Raw genomic sequence first — 26,783 nt, forward strand, 5'->3', positions numbered from 1 at the left:
ACTCTGCAAATATAAATGGTATGATTCTAAATACACCTATCAAATATATATAATTCATGTTTATAAGTAAATATGATTAAAGGACACATAAATTATTAATAGCTATTATCTTTGATTAGTAGGATTATAAGTATTACTTTTTTCTTGGGATTTTCTTATATTTTCATAGTTTTTTTATTTTCATAGTTTCTAATAAAAATATATATTACATTTATATTCAGAGGAAAATCAATAATGTTTCTTACTTAAAAATGTATACAAAATAATCCCAACATTAATCTAAATTTCAAAGGTGGAAAATTTTGTATAAACGTTTTAACATATATTACAATCAACCTGTAGTGCCATTTGGTTCATTACATGCAAATTCTGTAAGAAGATGCCAAATGTTGCAGGGGCTTCATAATAGAATAGAATGAGAATTGTGTTAGAGCAAGTTTCTTGCAACCCAAGGAAAGTACTCCCAAATTGTTTGTCAGTGAAGATAAATGTTTCTGCCTTTCAGCCTGAAAAGTGTCAGCCTAACCCTAACCACTCAATATAACTGAATGTGTGGTGCAGAATAATAAGGCTTGGTGTGAGGAGTGGAGTACTTTAAGCCTTCTGCTTAATCTGGCCTTGAAAATACTCACATACATATATACACAAAGAGAACATGTGTATACATTACCTACACCTATATATATTTTGTGTATACTGGAAACATTAGTGACTACATTTGATTTGCATGCATATATTTAATATTATGTACACATTCATTAAAGCTATACACACATATACAGATATTTATTCTATAATACAGAGAAACAAAATTCTAAAAATAACTAGTTGCATTCATAGTAGTATACATGAAAATAAATGAGACAAATAATATTTATATTCTTGTCCAGTAGTCTTAGTTCTACAATCCATCAGAAATTCTGAGCACATGTTTTTTACATAAGATATTTAATATTGCTAAAACACAGATGTAGTCTTTAAATAACTAATCTATTAAATAACTATGAATGGTTAGAGTATAGTAGAGTAAGAGTTGTATTATCTGGCTTCAAATACTTAAAAAATAAAATTATGGATTATTTTAAAATAACATTTAAGTTTTGGAAATTCAGTTGAGCCAACATAAAGTGAAACTCTTAGTCAATACGTGGAATTCATCTTCATAATGTCAATTGCCTTGGGTTTCCAAACTACTCCCATAATCAAAATTTTTTTTTTGTAATGAGACTATATAATAGAGAATTAAAGAAATAATCCTTATACTTTAGGCTAAAATAATACAACTATAAATATTTTCTAAAATTATTTGACCAAAGGTAGCATTAAGGAATGCAAATTTATATTTTCATCATGATAAAATAGAAATCAAATTCAGATCAGAAAATTATGATAATTTATAAGATTTTGTTTTGTTCTCCCAAGTGAAGAAATCTTCCTAAATTTACTTCCAACTTAACATATAGTGCTCAGAACCTTAAGAACCAAAATTTGGAACACTAATTTTATTTTATTTTATTTAAGGTTTTATTTATTTATTCATAAAAGACAGAGAGAGAGAGAGACAGAGGCAGAGGCAGAGACATAGGCAGAGGGAGAAGCAGGCTCCCCCTGGGGAGCCTGATGTGGGACTTCATCCCAGGACTCTGGGATCTTCCCCTGAGCTGAAGGCAAATGCTTAACCACTGAGCCACCCAGGTATCCCTCAAACACTAATTTTACAAATGGGTACTCTTTAGAGGAAAATAACTTCCCTATACTGGTATTTTCCTAAAAATAAGAATAAAACAAAACAAAACCCTGATATGGTATTGTTCAGTATTTAGCTAGTGCTTACATAAAGTAAATAAACAAACAAAACACACCACTATATATAGATACCAGATACAATATAGCTAGCACCCAACGAGGGTACTGATGGGTATCCAAGGATGGTTCATTGATGGTAAGATTCCAAATGGGTTCACTGTTCAATAGGTCCAATGATGATGAAGTGTGCATTCTAAGTTCCAATTCATACTCATACTGTTGGCATGAAAAATTGAAATTAATCCATAAAAATGAGAAAGAAAAGAATGATCTTTCATGGATAAAAGATTTCAGACACTTCTGGGAAAATGAAGGCAGACTGAACTCTTTGTTGGATGAAACAAAAATGAAGTCACAGCTCAGAATGCATGGAAACAATCTGCTCCAGAAAAAATGCATATATCCTTAGCAGAACTCTACAAAGACACTGTATTTGGAATTTGCACTATCACGAAAAATCTGGAAGATTGGGGCTGAGGGCAGGAAAAGGGAACGGTGGAAGTCTCACATGAAACAACTGCACCAGTCTGCTCTCCCACATGCCCCCTCCCTATCCATTTTCTCTCTCCCCAACTCATCAATTTTAGAATGCAGGCCCCCTGGAATAACACTGCCAAGGAGAATCATACCCATACTCTCTCTCCTGTAAACACACTTAATTTCTCTAAATAAACTGACTAATGGTGTGAGCAGAACCAGGACTGCCAAATTAAGATTATGTGCTGGGGTTTAAGCTTTCTCCTTTCTGGCATTGGGAGGTACTCCAGGATGATCCCAAAGTGAAGCCTAATGACTCTGCCAATGTCTGAAAGGTGCTGAAAGATTCCTTGAAAGTCATAGTATGAAAACTTCATATTAGAAATGGAGAGAACACTCAAATCATACAGCATACAAATCAACCCAGCCACACATTACTGAATATAAATAGACAATGGAAGGTTAACAGCTATGTGAAAAACAACAGTATAAAAAACTACAGCTTGAAAAAGAAAAACCCTAAAAGAAAAAATGATAATTCAGGAAGTATAAAATACAATAAACTTTGTTAGAATCATAAGATTCAAATAATACTTTATCCATTAAACAAGAAGACAATCTTAAGAAAAAAATAGAAAAAGCAGAATATAAAATCACATGAAAAAAATAAAATAAAATCACATGATTTATAGCAAAAAAAAAACTCAAAATAAGAATTAAAACCATAAAAAAGGATAAATAAAAATTATGAAAGAAAAGACAGAGTGTTATTCAGGATGACTAGCTAACAGGAATTGTAGAGGACAGTGAAAATAGAGGGAAGAAAGTTATTCAATGATAGAAAAATGTCCTAGTTGAAAGAGTTGCAGGTGTTTTATATTGTTGCCAAATCAAGCCATATTGGTAAATTAGATTTCTGAGGGAAAGCCTAACCAGCAGCACTTCAAACAGAAATAGTTCAAAGGAGTAACTTCCAAGAAGCAAGATTAGGGTTGGAAGAGTGAGTTTTGAATCTTTTTTTCTTTTTCTATTAGAAACCCTTTTGTTTTATTTGATTTATTAAGTATTAAGTTTGAGGGAAAAACAGGAATTTTATAAAATGAATATATTAATCCAGTGATACTCTGGTGCTTGTTCATATAACCAAAGAGCTACAGTGAACTTCTCTTCTCAATTCTGCCTTCAGTGACATCAGATGGGTAACTTAAAGTCAGCCACGATGGGAGGATTTTTACCATAGAAATTGGTAAATGCTACCAATCAGGCTTATTTTTTAATTTTTAAATTTTTAAAATTTTTAAAAACATTTTTTGGTGAGGGGAACCAGCAGACCACTACTCATTCGAAGTGCTCTAAAAGCAAAGAACAATATCCATGGTAGCTGCACCTCTCATGTTAAAGACATTTTAAGCACCCCAAGGTTTAGAATAACAGACTTATTTCATTCCTACTGCTCTGAAGTAGAGAATAGTTTTATTAAAGTGTCAATAAAAATGTTAAGTCTTCTCTAAGTGGCCTGCGTCCCCATGACCCTTCCAATATTAAGACAATATATAAGCTTTCAAATTTCACCACTCTCTTTTCTTCAGTGATGTCTCTGTGCATGTAATATTAAAAGTGAATAAATTTGTATACCTTTTGTATGTTCACCTGCCTGCTCTCAGCTTACTTTATAGACCCAGCTAATGAATCTAGGGGAGTAGAGGGAAAGTCTTTCCTCTCCTACAACATACAGCACCAAAATGATGGGATAAATCAAGAGGAAACATAATATGGTGTCAAGAAAATGGGATTCAATAGAGACAAGCCAAACAACTTCCTAGCATGGTGCTAAAAGGAGGCTCTGAGATGAGAGCTCTGCAATCGCCACAGAGAGTATGTGATCCAGACAAGAACAAAAATATAGGATTGCAGGAATGATATCTGTCTCCAAGAAGAAAGGAGATTATCACAACTTTATTCAGCTGAAAACAAAACTTCCATAGTCAGATGATGTTAGTCCTGAATACTGAATTATTGAAAAATTATGGTACAGGAATATATTGGTAGGCTGAAGGGATTGAGTATGTGGGTGGGTGGAGGAAAAATAAGTGTGTAATGATTTAAACAAGGCAGGTCTTCTATATTAAGAATGAATAAACAATGTTTAAAATAGAAAAATCCAATTTTAAAAGGAGGTTGTTTAGAAATGTGGATATTAATGGTAAAAGTGCTTGGTTTCAGATGGTGAGAATTTGAGGTGGGGAAGACTAGAGCACAAAAATATTATTTATTATTTTTATAAATGAAGTATTATTTGTTTATTTTTTTCACAACACATACATGGATGACCTGGCTAATTACAAAATTTATAACAGGTAAAATATTAAGAATATCTACATGTTTAAGAAAATAAAGCTCAGGGATGGAGGGAAAATAATGCAGAAAATTAGACACTTGAAAACTAGAACATTATCAAACTAATTGCTAAGTTGGATATCAAATTTTTTAGACATAGTTCTTTAAAAATTTAATGATGAGCTGTTACCAGAGCATTAAATTTATAATAATTTGACTATCTGCCTCTCCATGATTTTAGAGGCATGTAAAATTATATGTAATTTTTGTTTGTTTTAAGCACTTTAGAATATATTCAAACTCTATCTACAAACCTCTATAAAACTTGAATCTGGAATTATAATTATGGTAGACACAAGATGTGCCACCTAGATCCCTATGTCAAGGAATGCCCAGCACTGGGGAGTGTGAACAGCAGATTGTCTCCAGCTATCAGCTTCTTTAGGGGTTGCCTCTCCTGCAGAAGGCCATCTTGCCCAAGGTCCTATCCAAGGGGCCAATGACTGAGAGACACGGGGGTGTAAAGCCAAGACTGTTTCAGGCAAATGAGGGGCATAACCTCCCTGCGTTGGCTACAGTGTTGTAAACTTTTCCCTGGGCCCAATCCTCTAACCCATCCCTGTCACAGCTACTGACAGGACCAGTCTAGGGGATATGTGGCCCAGGACAATTTTTTTTTTTGTAAGGCACCTGTCTATACAAACAATTTTATTTAAAATATATTATCTCATGTGAGGTACAATGATTTATCAAGAAAGATATAGAATGAGGAATAGAGAAGTATTTATATGTTTGTTTATTATCCAATCAGTGAACTTCTCCATCTCTTCCTGTTTAGATTCTGGAACTATCTCTGTTCTTCATTCTCAAATGTCCCATTCATGGCTAATTTCTTTTATCCAGTCACAGGAAAAAGATAGCTATACTATTATTACTCATAATGTCATTGCTCTTCGGAACTTGTTTATATTGAGCAATATAGATATTCTTGGCTCTGCAGTTCTCTAATTCCATTTATTATTTGATGCTCACATTATTGCTCCTGATGCTGCATCATCCATCATGAATATTGGCTTTCAGTGACACTCTCAAGGGATACACTGTGCTTCATTGTTATTGACCACAAATGCAAGTCTTACTCAGAGCATGCAGAAAACCATGAGCAATAACTTATTTTGTGGTCATGCTAACTTTACCATTTGGGATGGTAACACATAAATGTAAAGCATCACATTATACCATGGGAGTAGCATAAATGTAAAGCAATACATTTTTAAAAAATGATTACTATCAATCCTTAGGCCATAATCATTGCATTTCTAGAATATTACATCTTTGTATGTTGACCCTGGCCTTCCACATACCATCATAGCAGGGAGGATGGGCAAGGGGCCCATGCACAGTCCTACTCATGCAAGAAATGTCTATCCCTCAGTGACACGGTTTAAGGCTGACTCAGAAGTATAAAATACAACCACACCAATTGGACAAAAAAGGGTCATCGACTGAAAGGTCCTGCCAATTTTGTGCAGTCTCAAAAGTCTTCAAAGGAGAAAGGCTCAACTATCCTAAAAGACTGCCCGAAATATGCTTCCAAGTCTGAGGAGGAGGTGAATGACTGTTCTTGAATGCTATACACTGGAATTAGCGTTATAAGTCAGAAGATGGACAGGGAAGAGCACATACATAGGTAGACAAGAGTCTTCCCTCAAACCCCTAAATTGTCCTATGTCTAATGTGAGTGAGAAGTCACCCTAAATCAGCATACCAAAGACCACCATTCTGGCAGCCCAATCCTGCATGATCCTATGGAAGAACTACCATACCAATAAGTAGGATCAATCTGCTGACCAGGCCACCTTCCTGGAATCAGGATCCTGACACTGAGGTCCTGAAAAGACTCCATAGTTACCAGGTCAGGAGCTCGTCAAGGAATCTGGTTGTAGCCGCACGCAGGATAGAGGATCAGATAAGACCCCAAAAAGAGGATATGGGGATGTACACTCTGTCACTTACGTTGCCCAGCAGATGGCATTGCCAGCCCCAGACATTCCCAGATATCAGAGGAGGACTTAAAAATCTCAGGGAAGTCACTCCAAATGGTGGTAGGACCCCTGAGGTGCAGGGCAAGAGCAGGGAACCAAATTGCCCTTAGACACGTGATACCAGCTGTTGATCCTTAATAAACACACCTGAAACTCCATCTGAGTGCTTGCTTCCAAACAACCCTACCACAACAATAATTTATATAGGAAGTTATGGACAATAATCACAAGCTATTTAAATAAGCAATAAAAGCCAAATTCGTGGATTGCCTTGTGGGGAGGGAAGATTTCATTTCCAAAAAGTCTAGCACCAAGGCAAGGGGAATTAATATAATATCAGTCTCCTAGGACCACTATAACAAAGTATCATAAAGTAGATAGCTCAAAAGAACAGAAATTCATGCTGTCACAGTTCTCTGGAGGCTAGACATCTGAAAGTAAGGTCAGTACCCTCTGAAAGCTGTGCAGGAAGAACTGCCCCATTATTCTCTCTTTACTTCTGGTGGTTGCCCACAGCCCTTGTTATCCTTTGTCTTGTGGTAGCGTAACTTCAATTACCTCTGGAGTCAGATGACTCCATTGTCACATGGTATTCTGTGTGTGTGTGTGTGTGTGTGTGTGTGTGTGTGTGTGTGTGTCTTCTCTATCATAAAACCACCAGTCATATTGGATTAGGCCCATCCTAATCCAGTATGACTTCAATTTGACTAAATCTGCAAAGACCTTATTTCCAAATACGATCACATTCATAGGTAACCAAAGTTAGAACTTCGGCATATCATTTTGGGGAACACAATACAACCCCAAAACAAACCCTATACTATAGAAATATGTTTGTTTTAATTTCATTTACTTGTATGGATTCTGCAGGAGAATTAAATACCAAGACATTCCACGTTGGTAAAGAGACTTCTCCTAGGAGTAATCTTTAAAATTCTTAGACATAATTTCAATTATAGCTCAAGAACAAAATGTTAAGTCAATAAGAAAATGTAGGGGGATGAGTTGGCATAAGATTACAAGCTTTATATTTAACATTTCAAGAGTGTTTCTAGTACAAAATGTGATAGTAGATCACAGTGCATTAAATAAATTCATTGATATGAAAATCAACTACATCAAATTTTTTTCCATTTCCCCATTTAATGAAAAAGGAACCAAATAATTTTATTGAAAAAATTCCCCCCACCTAATGTATACATCTCTTAAGGTTTATACTCAAAGGACAACTCAAAAGGGAGTTTTTCTGATATTCCACAATACCTCACAATTTGCTATAGGGGATTGGTAATGTAATTACTATATTGTTTTTATAAGTACACTAACCCACTAGACTTTGAGTTCTTTGAGGACAAGGACTGCCTTTATTCCCATAATTGCATCATTTATAATAATGCCTGACACGTATTAATAACTAAATAGGTATTCTAGAATCAATGAATAAATGAACGTATAAAACGATGACTGAAAGACCTGTGAGTAATTATAGACCAACATTTAACCTGGGAGCACTTCTCACAAAGAAAGTAAGAAATTTAGGTCACTTTCTTTAAAAGTAAAAAAAAAAAAAAAAAAGGAAAAGGAAAAGGGGGCATTAGAATCAGTTAATTTTTCAAGAAAAAAGTCTTAAGCTTCATTTTGCTATCAAACATTAGCAAAATGTATAGGTACATATTAAAGGGAAATATGATTGGACCCCAGTAGTGGCTTATTTTTATTATACAATTGCTTAAATATGCACAAAGAATTAGATATAAATTTCCCTAGCTGATGTGAATTTCAGAGTATAATTTCATGTGCACAAGAAATGTAGCTTTTTTATCTTTCTTTGTCATAACTAAATTTCTCCTTTGAGTATAATTTCTTAAGGTTTTCCATTTTATAACAACACTGGAGATGAGACCACAAGAACTTAAATATCTTCTGGCTTTATAGGCATCACTAAAATAATTTGTTAATAGCTTGCAAAAGTCTCAATGAAAACTTTAGGCTCCTGTCTTGCAACCTATTTTTGGTTCAGTAGCTCTCCTTCTGCTACTTCTATTCCATTCCTGGGCATACAGTAATCATTTGGCAATTCATACTCCATGCTGGAGGGCTGAAACTTGGTGATGCTATCTACCTAGACATCTTATGCAGCAATTTCTTTGCTGGGGTCTTGTCCTATTCCTAGGGCTATACTTACGAAATAGGGAACAGAGCTCTTGTGTTCTTGGACCCCATAGCTATCTAGAGGTAAATGTAAAGGCAGTGTGGGCTATGCTCTTAACTCATTATGGTTCTGTGATGTGTTTTAACTATGCCATGAGCCTTCCCTACTCCCTTAAGAACCCAACCTCTCCTACGTAAGAAAGATTCTTTTTTTCCTCTCTCTAGTTTTTCTGTCATATTTTCCCCCTTGGCATAAGTGCATAGCCAAACTACTTCAACTGGATAAAGGCAACAGAAAAAAAAGGAATTGCCAAGGTAAAAAAAAAAAAAAAAAATCAGTTAATATTTCAAGAATATTTTTGACTCAGTACCTTACGCTTTTATTAAGGGGCATAGCAGATGCACAAGTATGGCTCAGGAAGCACTGTGCTTGGGATCCCTGGGTGGTGCAGTGCTTTGGCACCTGCCTTTGGCCCAGGGCTTGATCCTGGAGACCTGGGATTGAATCCCACGTCAGGCTCCCGGTGCATGGAGCCTGCTTCTCCCTCTGCCTGTGTCTCTGCCTCTCTCCCTTTCTGTGTGACTCTCTCTTTCTGTATGACTATCATAAATTAAAAAAAAAAAAAAAAGTAAGCACTGTGCTTGTGAGCAATGGACATGAAGACAGCAAGGGAGGTAGGGCTAAGAATAAAGAGTCAAAGTAGAGAGGAGTTTGGGTTTTATCCCTCGGTAAAAGGAAGTTATCAATATTTTTAAGTTGGGGCATTAAACAGTGGGTTTTCCAGCTCTGGAAGAAGGATTTGGTGATGCAGGATGAACCGGAGATAGGAGAAATTAGTAGGAGGCTACTGAGTCCAAGAAGGAAATCAGAATGACCTTATTTAAGTGACTTTTGGGGTGGGCGGGGCAAGACGGCAGAGGAGTAGGGTCCCCAAGTCACCTGGCCTCCCGACTTACCTAGATAACTTTCAAATCATCCTAAGAAACCTACGAATTCGACCTGAGGTTTAAAGAGAGAACAGCTGGAACGCTAGGGAGAGAAGAGCTCGCGCTTCTAACAAGGTGGGAGGACGGAAAACAATTAAAAGGGGGGGAAGGGGGGAGGGGCCCCCAGGAGCCGGGGAGGCCGGTGGCCAGAGACTCGGGACAGAAAGCCCAGCCCTGGAGACCGGGGATCGATTCCCACGTCGGGCTCCCCGCATGGAGCCTGCCTCTCCTTCTGCCTGTGTCTCCGCCTCTCTGGGTCTCTCATGAATAAGTAAATAAAATCTTTTTAAAAAAAAAAAAGTCCACACCAGCATCTCCCGGCCGGAAAGGCAGGTGCTCAGCGGGGAACTCGGGCAGAACCGCAGGAGCCTCAGGCTCCCGGGGTCCCTAACAGGAGGGGCGGGGGGAAGCGCACACACCGGCCCAGCGCCCTGAAGGGCTGCAGCGCGCCGGGCGGGGCGGGGGGCTCCGGGGGAGGGGCTGCGCCCTGCTGCCCTGGGGAGCCACGGCGGGACCGCGATGGCAGTGGTGCAGACCCCGGAGCCCAGGGCGCGGGGGGACACAGCCCAGGATCCCCCCGGGACAGGCGGAGGCGGGAGGGCATGGGACAGCGGGGACGCTCCTGCCGCTGGGCGCCCCCCAGCTATGCAGGTAAGTGCCCCCTCCCCGCCCCCCAGCATCCAGGCCAGTGCGAACTGGGAGCTGCAGTAGTTACTGCGGGAGCGGACTCCAGAGCTGGAGGGCTGGCCACCGCCAGTGTGGTTGTTCCTCCTGGTGTCACCCTGTGATTGAGATGGAGCCAGGGAACAGGCGCCTCATAGGATAAACAGCTCCCACTGAGCCGGGCGCCTGGTGGGGGGAGGGACAGCGCCCCTCCCCCAGAGACCAGCTGGAAGGACAGGGGAAGAGCAAGTTCTGGACCCAGCAGCGCTGGAAAGCTCCAGGGGAAATCGAGGGATTTACAGTATATAGAAGCAGAGGATACCCCTCCTTTTCTTTTTATCTCTTCCTTTTTCCAGTACAATTCATTTTTATATCAGACTGTAAATTTCCAATTTTCTTCTCTTTTCCTACCTTAACTACAATATTTACCATCTCTTCATTTTTAAGATTCTTCCTTTTTGACTTTCACATTTCTACAATTAGAGGTCCTAGATATATTTTACACTTCCAGATTCTCTTCAACATACTCAACTTAATTTTGGGAGATATACAAGATATTTTTGTTTTGTTTTGTGTTTTTTGTTTTCTCTGCCTCATTTTATTCTGCAATGGCAGAAGTTAATACCTTCTAAAACTTGAGCAGCATGCACCCATAACCAAGTGGTATACTGTGCTGGTTCATTCTGTGAGATTCCTCATTCCCATTCTGCCCCCGTCTTTTATCTCATTTATGTTTTGGTGGTCAATGTTGGGGCCCCTTACAAGTATTTCTGGTTTATATAAATTTGGGACTGAGGATCTCCTAACATACAGAACTTAATATACCCTCTAGGACCCCTCAGGTAGACTACATTCTCCTTCCACTACAACTTCTTTACCACTACCATCTCCCAGTCCTCCCCCCTTTTTTTCTTCTCCTTTTTTTTTATTTCTTCTTCTTCTTCTTTTTTTTTAATCTTCTTCTTTAGGATTCCTGGTCTTTTATTGTCTACTACTTTGTTTTTTGTTTTTTTGTTGTTGTTAATTTTTTTTAAATTTTTATTTATTTATGATAGTCACAGAGAGAGAGAGAGAGAGAGAGAGAGAGAGAGGCAGAGACACAGGCAGAAGGAGAAGCAGGCTCCATGCACTGGGAGCCCGATGTGGGATTCGATCCCGGGTCTCCAGGATCACGCCCTGGGCCAAAGGCAGGCGCCAAACCGCTGCGCCACCCAGGGATCCCTTGTCTACGACTTTGTATTAAAATTTGTTATTCATTTTAGAGGCCCTTTTGTTTTATTTGTTGTGATCTTTGTTTTCAATTTCTGGTCCCTGACCTCGTCAAAATCATCTAGAGTGAAATTTACTTAGGTCTTGGTTGATATTCTTGACTCAGCCCACTCATACAGCCACACTGCACTGAGCAAAATGACTAAAAGAAGAACTCACCACAAAAGAAAGAATCAGAAACAGTACTCTCTCCCAGAGTTACAGAATTGGATTACAATTCAATGTCAGAAAACCAGTTGAGAAGCACAATTATAAACCTACTGGTGGCCCTGGAAAAAAAAAGCATAAAGGAATCAAAGACTTCATGACTGCAGAATTTAGATCTAATCAGGCCAAAATTAAAAATCAATTAAATGAGATGCAATCCAAACTGGAGGTCTTAACAATGAGGGTTAATGAGGTAGAGGAATGAGTGAGTGACATAGAAGACAAGTTGATGGCAAGAAAGGAAGCTGAGGAAAAAAGAGAAAAACAATTAAAAGATCATGAGGAAAGGTTAACAGAAATAAATGACAGCCTCAGAAGGAAAAATCTACGTATAATTGGGGTTCCAGAGGGTGCTGAGAGGGACAGGGGGCCAGAAAGCATATTTGAACAAACCAAAGCTGACAACTTTCATAATTTGGGGAAGGAAACAGGCATTCAGATCCAGGAGATAGATCCCTCCTAAAATCAATAAAAACCATTCAACACTTTGACATTTAATAGTGAAACTTGCAAATTCCAAAGATAAAATCCTTAAAGCAGCAAGAGAAAAGAGATTCCTAACTTATATGGGAGAGAAATATTAGATTAACAGCAGACCTCTGTGTAAGCAGACTTTACACAGAGACCTGGCAGGCCAGAAAGGGCTGGCAAGATATATTCAGGGTCCTAAATGAGAAGAACATGCAACCAAGAATACTTTATCCAGCAAGGTTCTCATTCAGAATAGGAGAGATAAAGAGTTTCCAAGATATGCAAAAACTGAAAGAATATGTGAACATCAAACCAGCTCTGCAAGAAATATTAAGGGGGATTCTGTAATAGAAAGAGGAAGCCCAAAGAAATAATCCACAAAAACAGGAAATGAAGGGGTATTATGATGACACTAAATTCATATCTTTCAATAGTAACTCTGAACATGAATGGGCTTAATGATCCCATCAAAAGGCGCAGGGTTTCAGACTGGAAAAAAAGCAAGACCCATCTATTTGCCATCTACAAGAGACTCATTTTAGACCTAAGGATACCTACAGCCTGAAAATAAAAGGTTGGAGAACCAATAACCTTCAAGTGGTCCTCAAAAGAAAGCAGGGGTAGCAATCCTCATATCAGATAAATTAAAGTTTATCACAAAGATTGTAGTAAGAGATAAGAGGGACACTATATCATACTTAAATGATCTACCCAACAAGAGGACCTAACAATCATGAATATTTATACCCCTAATGTGGGAGCTGCCAAGTATATCAATCAATCAATAACCAAAGTTAAGACATACTTAGATAATAATACACAAATCTGGGATACTTCAATATGGCACTTTTTGCAAATGACAAATCTTCTAAAAACAACATCTCCAAAGAAACAAGAGCTTTAAATGATACACTGGACCAGATGGATTTCACAGATATTTACAGGACTTTACATCCAAACGCAACTGAATACACATTTTTCTCAAGTGTACATGGAACTTTCTCCAGAATAGACCACATACTGTGTCACAAATCAGGTCTCAACCAATATCAAAAGATTGGGATTGTCTCCTGCTTATTTTCAGACCATAATGCTTTGATATTTGACCTCCTTAACAAGAAGAAATTTGGAAGAAACTCAAACACATGGACATTAAAGAGCATCTGCTAAAAGATGAAAAGGTCAACCAGGAAATTAGAGAAGAATTAAAAATATTCAGGGATACTAATGAGAATGAAGATAGAACCATTCAAAATCTTTGGGATATAGCAAAAGCAGTTCTTAAGAGGGAAATACATAGCAATACAAGCATCCTTCAAAAAATTGGAAAAAAATCGAATACAAAAGCTAACCTCACACCTAAATGAAGTAGAGAAAGAACAGCAAACAAAACCTACACCAAGCAGAAGAAGAGAGTCAATAAATATTCAAGCAGAACTCAATGAAATAGAGACCAGAAGAACTGGTCAACAAAACCAGGAGTTGGTGCTTTGAAAGAATTAATAAGACAGATAAACCATTAGCCAGCCTTATTAAAAAACAAGAGAGAAAAGACTAATTAATAAAATCACGAATGAAAAAGGAGAGATCACAACCAATACCAAGGAAAAACAAACGATTTTAAAAACATATTATGAGCAGCTATACACCAATAAATTAGGCAATCTAGAAGAAATGGATGCATTTCAGGAAAACCACAAACTACCAAAACTGGAACAGGAAAAAATAGAAAACCTGAACATGCCAATAACCAGTGAAGAAACTGAAGCAGTCATCGAAAACCTCCCAAGACACAAAAGTCCAGGGCCAGATGGCTTCCAGGGGAATTCTATTAAACGGTTAAAGAAGAAACATACCTATTCTACTAAAGCTGTTCCAAAAGATAGAAAGAGATAGAATACTTCCAAACTCGTTCTATGAGGCCACCATCACCTTAATTCCAAAACCAAACACCCCACCAAAAAGGAGAATTATAGACGAATATCCCTGATGAACACAGATGCAAAAATTCTCAACAAGATACTAGCCAATAGGATCCAACAATACATTAAGAAGATTATTCACCATGACCAAGTGGGATTTAGACCCGGGATGCAAGGCTGGTTCAACACTCATAAGGCAATCAGCGTGATAGATCATATCAACAAGAGGAAAAACAAGAACCTTATGATCCTCTCAATAGATGCAGAAAAAGCATTTGACAAAATACAGAATCCATTCCTGATCAAAACTCTTCAGAGTGTAGGGATGAGGGAACAATCCTCAGCATCTTAAAAACCATCTACAATAAGCCCACAGCAAATATCATTCTCAATGGAGAAACACTGGGAGCCTTTCCGCTAAGATCAGGAACACGACAGGGATGTCCACTCTCACCACTGGTATTGCCTCAGCAATAAGGCAACAAAAAGAAATAAAAGGCATTCAAATTGGCAAAGAAGTCAAACTCTTCCACTTTGCAGATGACATGATACTGTACATAGAAAACCCAAAAGACTCCACCCCAAGATTGCTAGAACTCATACAGCAATTCGGCAGTGTGGCAGGATACAAAATCAATGCCCAGATATCAGTGGCATTTCTATACACTAACAATGAAACTGAAGAAAGAGAAATTAAGAAGTCAATCCCATTTACAATTGCACCCAAAAGCACCTAAGATACCTAGGAATAAACCTAACCAAAGAGGTAAAGGATCTATACCCTAAAAAGTACATAACACTTCTGAAGGAAATTGAGGAAGACACAAAGAGATGGAAAAATATTCCATGCTCATGGATTAGAAGAATAACTATTATGAAAATGTCAATGCTACCCAGGGCAATTTACACGTTCAATGACATCCCTACCAAAATACCATGGACTTTCATCAGGGAGTTGGAACAAATCATCTTAAGATTTGTGTGGAATCAGAAAAGACCCCGAATAGCCAGGGGAGTATTAAAAAGAAAACCAGAGCCGGGGGCATCACAATGCCAGATTTCAGGTTGTACTATAAAGCTGTGATCATCAAGACAGTGTGGTACTGGCACAAAAACAGACACATAGATCAATGGAACAGAATAGAGAATCCAGAAATGGGCCCTCAACTCTATGGTCAACTAATATCAACAAATCAGGAAAGACTATCCACTGGAAAAAGGACAGTCTCTTCAATAAATGGTGTTGGGAAAATTGGACATCCACGTGCAGGAGAATGAAACTAGACCATTCTCTTACACCAGACACAAAGATAAGCTCAAAATGGATGAAAGATCTAAATGTGAGGCAAGAATCCATCAAAATCCTAGATGAGAACACAGGCAATACCCTTTTTGAACTTGGCCACAGCAACGTCTTGCAAGATACATCCATGAAGGCAAGGGAAACAAAAGCAAAAATGAACTATTGGGACTTCATCAAGATAAGAAACTTCCATACAGCAAAAGAAACAGTCAACAAAACTAAAAGACAACTGACAGAATGGAAGAAGATATTTGCAAATGACTTATCAGATAAAGGGCTAGCATCCAAGATGTATAAAGAACTTATGAAATTCAACAGCAAAGAAACAAAAAATCAAATCATGAAATGGGCAAAAGACATGAACAGAAATCTCACAGAGGAAGACACAGACATGGCCAACATGCACATGAGAAAATGCTCTGCATCACTTGCCATCAGGGAAATACAAATCAAAGCCACAATGAGATACCACCTCACACCAGTGAGAATGGGGAAAATTAACAAGGCAGGAAACCACAAATGTTGGAGAGGATGTGGAGAAAGGGGAACCCTCTTACACTGTTGGTGGGAATGTGAACTGGTGCAGCCACTCTGGAAAACTGTGTGGAGGTTCCTCAAAGAGTTAAAAATAGACCTGACCTACGACCCAGCAATTGCACTGCTGGGATTTACCCCAAAGATACAGATGCAGTGAAACGCCGGGACACCTGCACCCCGATGTTTATAGCAGCAATGTCCACAATAGCCAAACTGTGGAAGGAGCCTCGGTGTCCATTGAAAGATGATAGATAGTGAAGATGTGGTTTATGTATACAATGGAATATTACTCAGCCATTAGAAACGACAAATACCCACCATTTGCTTTGACGTGGATGGAACTGGAGGGTATGATGCTGAGTGAAGTAAGTCAATCGGAGAAGGACAAACATTATATGGTTTCATTCATTTGAGGAATATAAAAAATAGTGAAAGGGATTATAGGGGAAAGGAGAGAAAATGAATTTGAAATATCAGTGAGGGAGACAGAACATGAGACTCCTAACTCTGGGAAACAAACAAGGGGTAGTAGAAGGGGAGGCGGGTGGGGGGTTGGGGTGACCTGGTGATAGGCCAGACTGAGGGGAGCACTTGATGAGCACTGGGTGTTATGCTATATGTTGGCAAATTGAACTCCAATAAAAAATATACAAAAATATCAGTAACTTTTATCATGATTCATATAACATGGGTTTTTCTAAATATAAACTATTTATTTAATATTCTGAATGTCTATGTAGCTCATTTTGTGATTTCATACAAGTTATCTGTTTTGCAGAAAATAAGTTATCTTAGTTATGTTACTTTGAATAAAAAATCAATTTATTTCTAAGTGATAAAATTTGAATATGATTAAGAGCATTTAAAGACCCTTGATGCTTATCATAAGTAAACTATTATAATTCACTACATTAAAACAGCTTTAGAACAGCATCTGTGATTAATCTAGAAAAATGTGTAGATTACTTACATTATCAAAATGATTACATCCATCATAGTAAAATAACTTAATGGGATTCCATTTTAGGAATGCATAATAATTAATTATCTGGGTTATTAGAGCAATTAGCATAGGCTTGAATCTGCACTATTATAAATAATTTCAATTTTATAAATGGTATTTTCTTGAGATCTATGAGAAGTGAAAAAGTTAAAAAGTACAAATAACATATTGGCATTATGCTAAATTTCAACAGAACTGACTTTTTAATGAAGTAAACTATAATTATCATAATATTTTTATATTATCTTTACAGTTCAGTGTTCATTGTATTTAGTTCAAATTTTCATTGAGAATGAAATATTCATTTAGGAAAGATGTTTCTAGCAGCAATGGCCACGATAGCCAAACTGTGGAAGGAGCCTCGGTGTCCAACGAAAGATGAATGGATAAAGAAGATGTGGTTTATGTATACAATGGAATATTACTCAGCTATTAGAAATGACAAATACCCACCATTTGCTTCAACGTGGATGGAACTGGAGGGTATTATGCTGAGTGAAGTAAGTCAATTGGAGAAGGACAAACATTATATGTTCTCATTCATTTGGGGAATATAAATAATAGTGAAAGGGAAAATAAGGGAAGGGAGAAGAAATGTGTGGGAAATATCAGAAAGGGAGACAGAACATAAAGACTGCTAACTCTGGGAAACGAACTAGGGGTGGTAGAAGGGGAGGAGGGCGGGGGGTGGGAGTGAATGGGTGACGGGCACTGGGTGTTATTCTGTATGTTAGTAAATTGAACACCAATAAAAAAAAAAATAAAAAAAAAGAAAAAAAATAAATAAATAAAAAAATAAAAAAAAAAAAATAAAAAAAAATAAAAAAAAAGGAAAGAAAGTCAACTACATGGAGGGCAGCGTAATGAATGAATATGATGGACCCATTTCCTTAGCAACTATACACTCCTCAATAAACCACAATATGAAAAATAATCTTATTATTTCTTTAGACTACTAATACTGAATTTACTAAGGACTTACTTCCAAGGTCAGCCTCTTTAAAACCCTCGTCTTATTGAACACTTTGTAAAAGATTAGCCACACTATCTTTTCAAATATCTCTTTTCTTTTGGGTTTTGAGATGCCATTCTACTCTGGCTCTCTATCATACTCATAGTTGACCTGTCTGGTATCTACCTATTCACTGCTTCTTCCTTCCTATATAGAATTCTTATTTTGTCAGGTATCCAACTTTCTTCCATAAAGTATCTTGCTTTGTGACCAAAGCTTTAAGGGAAGACCTGTCCATGGTTAGAAGAGAGTCTTTCTCTTTCCTACTAGATAGACATTTGCTGTTGCAGTCACTCATAAACCTGAAGGGAACGAGCCTAAAATAGAAAGATGATATGACAAAGAGTCTGCTAGGTGCCTACTAACCTCAGCACACATTGCCCAGCCTCCCTGGCAGCCAAAAATCCCATGTGACTAAGTTCTGGTGGTGTGTGATACTCCCAGGGCTGGCCATGAAACCCCTAGAGGAATATTTCACTACTTTTTCACCTGTCTCAGAACCTTGAAGGCCATGTGTTAAGGATGTCAGTGTTACAAAAGAATAGAAAAGATTCTAGATCCCTAAGATTCTCTCAGTCATCACTTAGAGATGCTTGGAAAAGCTATCTAAATGGGAAAACTTCCACTGACTAGATTTAGGTGAAAAATAAACTTTTATTGTATAAGTTTCTGAACCTCTGGGAACCTGGGTGGCTTGGTCAGTTCGGCATCTGACTCTTGGTTTTGCCTGGGGCCATGGTCTTGGATTCGTCAAATCAAGCATGTCTGACTTCATGCTCAGTGGGAAGTCAGCTTAGGATTCTCACCCTCTCTGGTTGCCCCTCCCCCTGCTCATGCACTTGTGCACATACATTCTCTCTCTCCCTCTCTTTCTCTCTCTCTCAAATAAACAATCTTAAAAATATATTTCTTAACCTCAAACTGCCAAGCACATGTATAGGAATGAAATATTAAAGGCAGAGATTTAAAAACAGGCTTCTGGAGACCTTGTAGGTCCATATCCTCAAAGTGGTACATCCCTTGAAAGTTGAGAATGAATCTGCTACAGTGCATGACCCTATTAGCTTTGGAATGAGTCTGTGCATGTATAGAACACAGACAAGCAAAGAAAACGTATATGCTAAGTTCTTTACAAAACAGCAAAGTCAAGGACAAAAGGGCAGGGAATTAGGTAATAAATTTATAAAATATATATAGAAATGATAATGCACACAAAGGTGAAGGAATAAATAGCATTAAACCTCACATAGATTTAAAAACAGTTAGCTGAAGGCATTATAACCAGACTCCATTAACCAACTTCAACAGATTCCAGGAGCACCCTGAGTTCTTTGGAACTACACCTGCTGATATAACTAAAGCAGATGGAGAGGGTAATGCTAAGGATATTGGGAATTACCAGTAGAGTATGGGGCTATTTCAAGACTTGGTGGGCAAAGAAGAGCTAGCTAAAGAATAGGTATGTGTGTTGATTGTCCCTTAAAGGCAATGGAGGTGGGGGTACCTGGGTGGCTCAGTCATTCGACGTCTGGCTCAGGTCATGATCATGGGGTCCTGGGATCAAGTCCTGCATCAGGCTCCCCATAGGAAACCTGCTTCTCCCTCTGCCTATGTCTCTGCCTCTCTGTCTCTCTGTGTCTCTCATGAATAAATACAATGTTTTTTTTTTAATTTAAAAAATAAGGGCAATGGAAGTTAAAAACTTCCAGGTCCCATCAAATACAAGGAATCCCTGAAAGGGTGCCCCATATTCTGTTCAGCAGGAGGGAATGATACTTCTGTTTGGAAAATCCTGGTGGTGTTTGGTAAAAAACAAGGGACAATAGGCTGGAGTCAACCTGGCCTGCATTACACTAGACTGTCTCCCTTTGGTTGTCTCCCTTTGGTTTATGCAGCCCAAACCCATCCTTCCTGTACTCACATCCAAGGGCAGCTCTTCCTTCCATCAGAATTGCTAGAACTGTAGATTAAAATGATAATTCTTACAGACAAACTTTATGCCAGGTGATGCTAAACAACAGCTCTCATCCTTGATCCTTTTTTTCAGTAATCACATATGAAGCAGTTCTCTCATATGACCTGATAGGTTTAGGGCTCTGCAGGTTGAGCCCAGAGAACAACCTATTCCTGAAATATAATTTAACAAGTAAAGTTTACTGTAAGTAAAGTCTCTGGCTCTCACTTTTTCCCTCACCCTCTGTTTGATTTCATTTATCATGCTACATATTTGGAGTAGAATCAGTAAATTTATGTGCAACCTTATCCCAAAGTCGTTTGTCATTTAAGTTACCTTCTTTCCCCTTCATATGCATTTCTATATATCATTAACTTTCAGTGCCACTGAAAAATTATTTCATCACTGCAATAACAGACTCTAAGTATAACTTTTATACATTAATAGCCAGCTTACCTAATCAAGCTAAAATACAGCCTGCACTTCTGTAAAACAAGAATGTACTATTTCATTTTTCTCCTAAAGGGGAAAAATTACACACCTATAATTACGTTTTGTCGGGCTTCACAAAGAAAACAAAGCTTAGAATCAAAGTATTGTGAGTACAGATATTCTAAAAAAAATAAAATAAAATAAGAGTTTAGGGAAAAAACTATAATTTTATATTTTTATATGTTAGTCTTCTATTTCAAATAACTGTAAACTATTACTTTACATCCATCAAAGATGAGACTAGAATAAATCTGAGACCCTAAAGGAAATATAATACTATACTTTTGAAAGGTAGAAAGTATCACCAGAATCATGTAAGCCTGATAGTAGAAAAATTATAAATTAAAATATAATGTTAGAAAGGTATTATTATATCAAGGATAAGAAATCTCAGAGAAAACCTCATCATAATACAAAGGTCCTTCCTTTCTAAGCTGCATTAATCCTTTCCAACATGCTTCAGGGCTAAAGAAAAATAAAATAATAAAATAAATAATAATGATGCAAAAGAATCTAACATTTATTTTCTCAAACCATATTTTGTTTTTAGAACCAATTTACTTCAAAACGCTGCTACCAAAAAATGCACAATTATAGTTCAAGAAGACACTAGGTGACTTCTTTATCTATATATATTTTCCAAATCTGTACACAATGGTATTTTCTTTCAAACTGGCTTTCAAATCATGTTAGTGTTTTTGTTGATATTTCAAAAATGGTGGCATTTGAAATTCATTCCTGCTCAAGAAATCCAAACCCCTACCTGAGATGTCTACCTTCATTTAGTTGACATAAAAAGTTAATAATATCATATGAAAATGTTCTCTTCAGTCAGTCTGAATATAAGTTAATGTGTAAACTTCTGAATATCAAGTAGGATACCTTTGTGTGAAGGAGACAAATTATTAAAAATAAGTGGAGGTTTAAAGTTTAAAAGCAAATAATGTGGATTATTCCCTTGTGGATCAGAGAAGCTCTGTCTGAGGTAGTGACACTTAAGATGAACCTCGAGTGATGGGCAAGAATAAGAAAAGAATTAAAATAAGTTTTATTAGTCCTTATACTCACATGTATATGCCCATAATGACATTTATTATTTTTTATGTTTAAATAATTAAAAGCATTTTTTCCAAATGACTTTAAAAATTAAAATTAAAATGCTATTAATTATGACTAAGATATTCTTATAAGTCAAATTTATTTGCATGGCAATTTAAACACCACTAAATAAGAAAGGAAGTATTTTTAAACTCTGGTTTCAATAAAATGAACTATGAATGAGCTTCAGGATTAAAAATATATTAATTTATTAGGAATAAAAGCAACATTACATAGCTAGATAGATGCAAGCATATTATTTAATGTGCTTACTATATGACACAATATGACACTTCTCATTAATTCACACATAATTCTATAGACTTGGCTTCATGACCACTTGTTGGGTGAGAAAATCATGCCTGAGTGAAATTCAGCCTTTACCAGAGGCTGTACAATGCTATGGACTGAATGTGAACCTTCAAAATTTATATTGAAGTCTTAACCTCCCATGTAACTATATTTCAAGATAGGGCCTTTATAAAAGTAACTGAAGTTAAATGAGGTCATAAGGGTGGGGCCCTGATCCAATACTATTAGTATCCTTTAAGAAGAGATACCAGAGAACTCTTTTTCTCTCCCTGTGTACATGCACTGAAGAAAGGCCACATGAGGACTTAGCAAGAATGTGGTCATCTGCAAGTCAGGAAGAGAGTCCTACCAGAAACTGAACCCTGCTAGAACCCTAATCTTGGACTTTAAGTCTCTACAACTAAATAAATTTCTGTTGTTTAAGCCCGCTGGCTATAGTATTTTTGTTGTGGCAGCCTGAGCAGCCTAATACATATAAAAAAGCAAGTCCAGGCAGTGTAACAACAGAACTCATAAGGCTAGTCCCTGAGCACCAACAAATAGCCAGGTATAAGTTATTTTCAATTACATTATTACATATAATCCAGAGTCAAATATATTCCATTATTGTATTAAAGTTTAATATCCAATATAATATAAATCTCTTTCAACAACTTTAAAGAATCACAATTCAACCTTGAAGTGCATAGTATGCCTAAGAGGTGACAGTACAATCGAGTAAAATATGTGACCATCATGCCTAAATAAAACAGGATAAAACCAAGACAAACCTATGTTCTTCAGCTATGGCTGAGCATTAAATCACCATTAATTACACTAGAATCTTTTTGCTATTTTAGAGGGACCAGAAATCTCGAAAGAGTTCGATATGCTATGAGAATAATTAGCTTTCACCCTCAGCTTTCAAAAGGGTGATAGGAGGGATGTCCAGATTTTGGGGGGACCAATAAAAATTATTTATCAAATCAGCAAAAATACTGCTTTTTAAAGTCCTTTAAAAAACTGTTCCCGAAATTAAAAGCAACAGATATTTTTGTTTTAATTCATCTTATGGTCATAACATAAAATTAAACAAAAAACAAATTGGCATTTTACTGGTTTCAAATTATAATAAAATTGGCATATCAATGATAAATACTTGCTCTACCATGAAGACAGTCATTATTAATATGCTGGTGTTTATGTTTCTATTGATAGATGGATAGAGAATGGATGGACAGATATATGTATACAAACATATACATATATGTATACACAAAATTTACATTGGCTATTTTTTACAAAATTTTTTTTTTTTACAAAATTGATAACATGATGAATATACTGCTCTTTAAAAAAATATTTTATTTATTTATTCATGAGAGACACAGAGAGGCAGAGACATAGGCAGAGGGAGAAGCAGGCTCCCTGCAGGGAGCCTGATGCAGGACTCGATCCCAGGGCCCCACGATCATGACCTGAGCTGAAGGCAGAACTGAGCCACCCAGGTGCCCCTGAATATACTGGTTATTAATACAATTTTGTCATGTAACAATATAACATAGGTGTTTTTTCACTTCCTTAAAAGTTTCTATACAACATCATTTAACCAATTCACTACTATTGGATATATGAGTTGCTATCTAATATTTTTCTATTAAACATAATATCTTATGATCATTTTTTACCAATATATATATATGTGAATCTCTAGAATAAATTCTTTTTTTAAAAAAGATTTTATTTATTTATTTATTCATGAGAGACACAGAGAGAGAGAGAGGCAGAGACACAGGCAGAGGGAGACCCAGGCTCCATGCAGGGAGCCCCATGTGGGACTCGAACCTGGGACTCCATCCAGGATCAGGCTCTGAGCCGAAGGTGGCGCTAAACCGCTGAGCCACCCAGGTGTCCCTAGAATAAATTCTTATGCATTAAATCGATGAGATAAAATGTAGGGACATTTTTAAGACCTTTAAAATAACTGCTTTTTTTTTTTTTTTTTTTTTTTTTTAAAGCACAAAATGAGGTCAGGCAGCATGCCTTTGTGTAAAAAGAAAGCTAACCAGCTAGATAGGTGCACAAAGGCTTACCATGTAGGGATGCTCTGACATCATATTCCAGACTTTAAACTCCAGTTTTTCTAGCTTATAAAATCAATGTATCTACATTACCCAGCTCATAAACAGAGTAATATATACATACATATACATACCGAAGACAGAATTTTATAATTTACAGAAACAACAAAGCTTTGAAGCAGAGTGAATACTAGAACTCTGTATTAATTTTCTCCTCACTATCAAATATTTAAATAACATAAAAATAAGATGTTTACTTGTTGAGCACAGATTTAGAATAAGGTTTTTAACTGTATCTTTAATCTTTATAACAACTGTCATAAGATTTATTGATTGATGCATAAATCACTACTACAGCACTACATAAAAACAAATTCTGTGTTTGTGTGCTAAGACACTTCCCTTTCACAATGTTTTAGAGATACTTAGTTCAATTCATTCTTTGGATCAACCCTTCTAAACACGATGCAGATTATCTTTCTTAAAACATATTTACTTCAGAAAGAATACAATAAAATTTCTTAGTTCTTAATTTAAATAAAAAGCAGTCACAATTCTCCAAAAGATTACTGGGAATAAATATTTTTAATTCTTAGATAATACCTCAGGTGATTTCTACAATTATGTAAACTTACTTGTCACATTTTGTTTTACCTAATATCTTCCTCAGAAAATAACTTTATAGATGTCTATACCTATCTGATAGGCCATATATTGCATACATATAAATATAGTCAAGTAGTCCCACCAGAAGAGTTGAACAAATTAAAAAACAAACATGAGACTATTACACCATCAATTATAAAAATAATTTTAGAGTACCCTAATTTGTATTTCTTATATTAAGTACATTTTCATTTGCTAGTTGGCTATTTGCAGTATTTGTCTTACATAAGAGACAGGTAGGTCTTACCTCTTTCTATTCAGATGTTGTCTCTTTATTTGTACAATGTCTTCATATTGTTAGCATCCCTCCACCTATACTTTAAATTCTTTCCACCTTTTTCCTTACATAAACTTTACACTTTGAATATCCCTTTTCTCTCTTGTATATTCACTTCCTTCCATTATAACAGATGCTTCCATTTAGCTTGTACACACATTCAATTTTCGCCTATCAAACAACTAAGAACTTCATCCAATCCCATTCCCCCTCCAACTACTTCACTATCTCCTATTTTTATATCCATGGAAGCAATAATTTAGAGGTAACTGACTGTGCTCATTTTATTTGTCTTTTCATTTCCAATTAACTAATTAACCAAGCCCAAACTCATTTTGCTGGTATCTCCATGAAAATGTGACTTAGTAATATTCAAGTGACTTGTAGTATTATATAGATATTTTTGGACCACATTGACATGGCTTCTCAGTGGCATTCAAGATTGTTAGCCATGTCTTCCAGTTAGTTTCCATACTGTTTTCTGAACACACACCTGTCTGCTTTCTCTTTTAGTTTCTTCTTTCAAACTCATTTGACTATTCTTCAACTCCCGTTTCAAGGTCTTCTGCTCTTTTTACTCTTTCCCTCAAATATTTCCTCCATCCCTATGACTTACTATCACATATATAAAGATGAATCACATTGTTAATTTTCAGCCTAGTCTTACCTATGAACCTCAGATTCATATAGTTAAATATTTCGCAGGCACCTATAACTCATGTGCATCACATTGACCACCTCCACCCAAATTTTGCCCTCTGAGAAATGTACCATACCAACCTATCTTGACATTGTATAGAGGATAATATAACAAAAAGCATGTACCTTTTCTAAGAATAAGAGTATACTTGTATCATCTAAAGTATCTAAAACATGCCTGGTATTCCAAACCACTACACATGCAAATCTATTGAACATTATTTAAGTTATAACCCAATAGAAAACTACAAACCATTAAAGGGAAAATATGTATCATCTCTATCTTTGGTAAAATTATTCATTTCTCTTTTCTCTATTCTTATCTTAATTCTAATTCTAATTTCTAAGTGTACTAAAGATTTCAACAAAGTTTTAATAAGTCATAGTGAATCTGACTTATTTATGAAGCATATTTATGATATGGTAAATTACTTTGGTCTATTCCACTCAGAAATATTTATAGAAAATATCAACATAAGTCAATCAAAGGCTATAAGACTCCTAATTACTTTTACTTATCATTTAAACTAAAAGAGTAAAGTACACATTGTGATGAATACTATTTTCACTTAGTAAGTTTAACATGTAAATAACTTATTGTAGCTGAAGATACTGTTCCAGCCAAATGAGTAATCTACTTCTCTACCTAAAATTGTCATCTCTAACAATGCACTATTGATTCATGGCTATTTACTTAGAGGAAATGAATGAATAGAGAATGATCAGAGCTAAAAAAATAATATTTGCCTTCAGAATCATACAGGTTAGAGCTTAAGCATATTGCAATTGAGATTCAGTTGGGAGAGCAAGTCATACTATCCGCAAATTAACCCAATCTCTAAACAGCACCAGAAATCACAGATGAGTTTTAACAGGTACAGCAATACTCACAGGTCCAAATTAAATAGTTAAGGAACATCTTAAAGATGTATTCATAGGTACTGTCTCAGGTCACTACATTGGTGAGAGGAGGACTAATAAGAGAAGACGACCAGTCAGAGGAAGAGTAGAGAGACTGCAAATGGGCAGAAACAA

The 26,783-nt window shown here is 36.5% G+C and overlaps 1 protein-coding gene and 1 long non-coding RNA gene across 10 annotated transcripts in view; both read right to left on the bottom strand.

Moving 5' to 3' along the window:
- Window positions 1-18,917, bottom strand: part of LOC140625495 (uncharacterized) — an 80,797-nt gene extending 61,880 nt beyond the window's left edge. The window contains exon 1 of the long non-coding RNA XR_012024827.1: window positions 18,557-18,917. This is a non-coding gene — a long non-coding RNA (uncharacterized lncRNA). The remainder of the gene's footprint in view (window positions 1-18,556) is intronic.
- SPAG16 (sperm associated antigen 16) overlaps window positions 1-26,783 on the bottom strand; it is a 908,675-nt gene that overhangs the window by 722,880 nt on the left and 159,012 nt on the right. The window lies entirely within an intron of this gene.

This window comes from Canis lupus, chromosome 36 (genome assembly GCF_048164855.1).
Source record: "Canis lupus baileyi chromosome 36, mCanLup2.hap1, whole genome shotgun sequence".
NCBI lineage: Eukaryota > Metazoa > Chordata > Mammalia > Carnivora > Canidae > Canis > Canis lupus.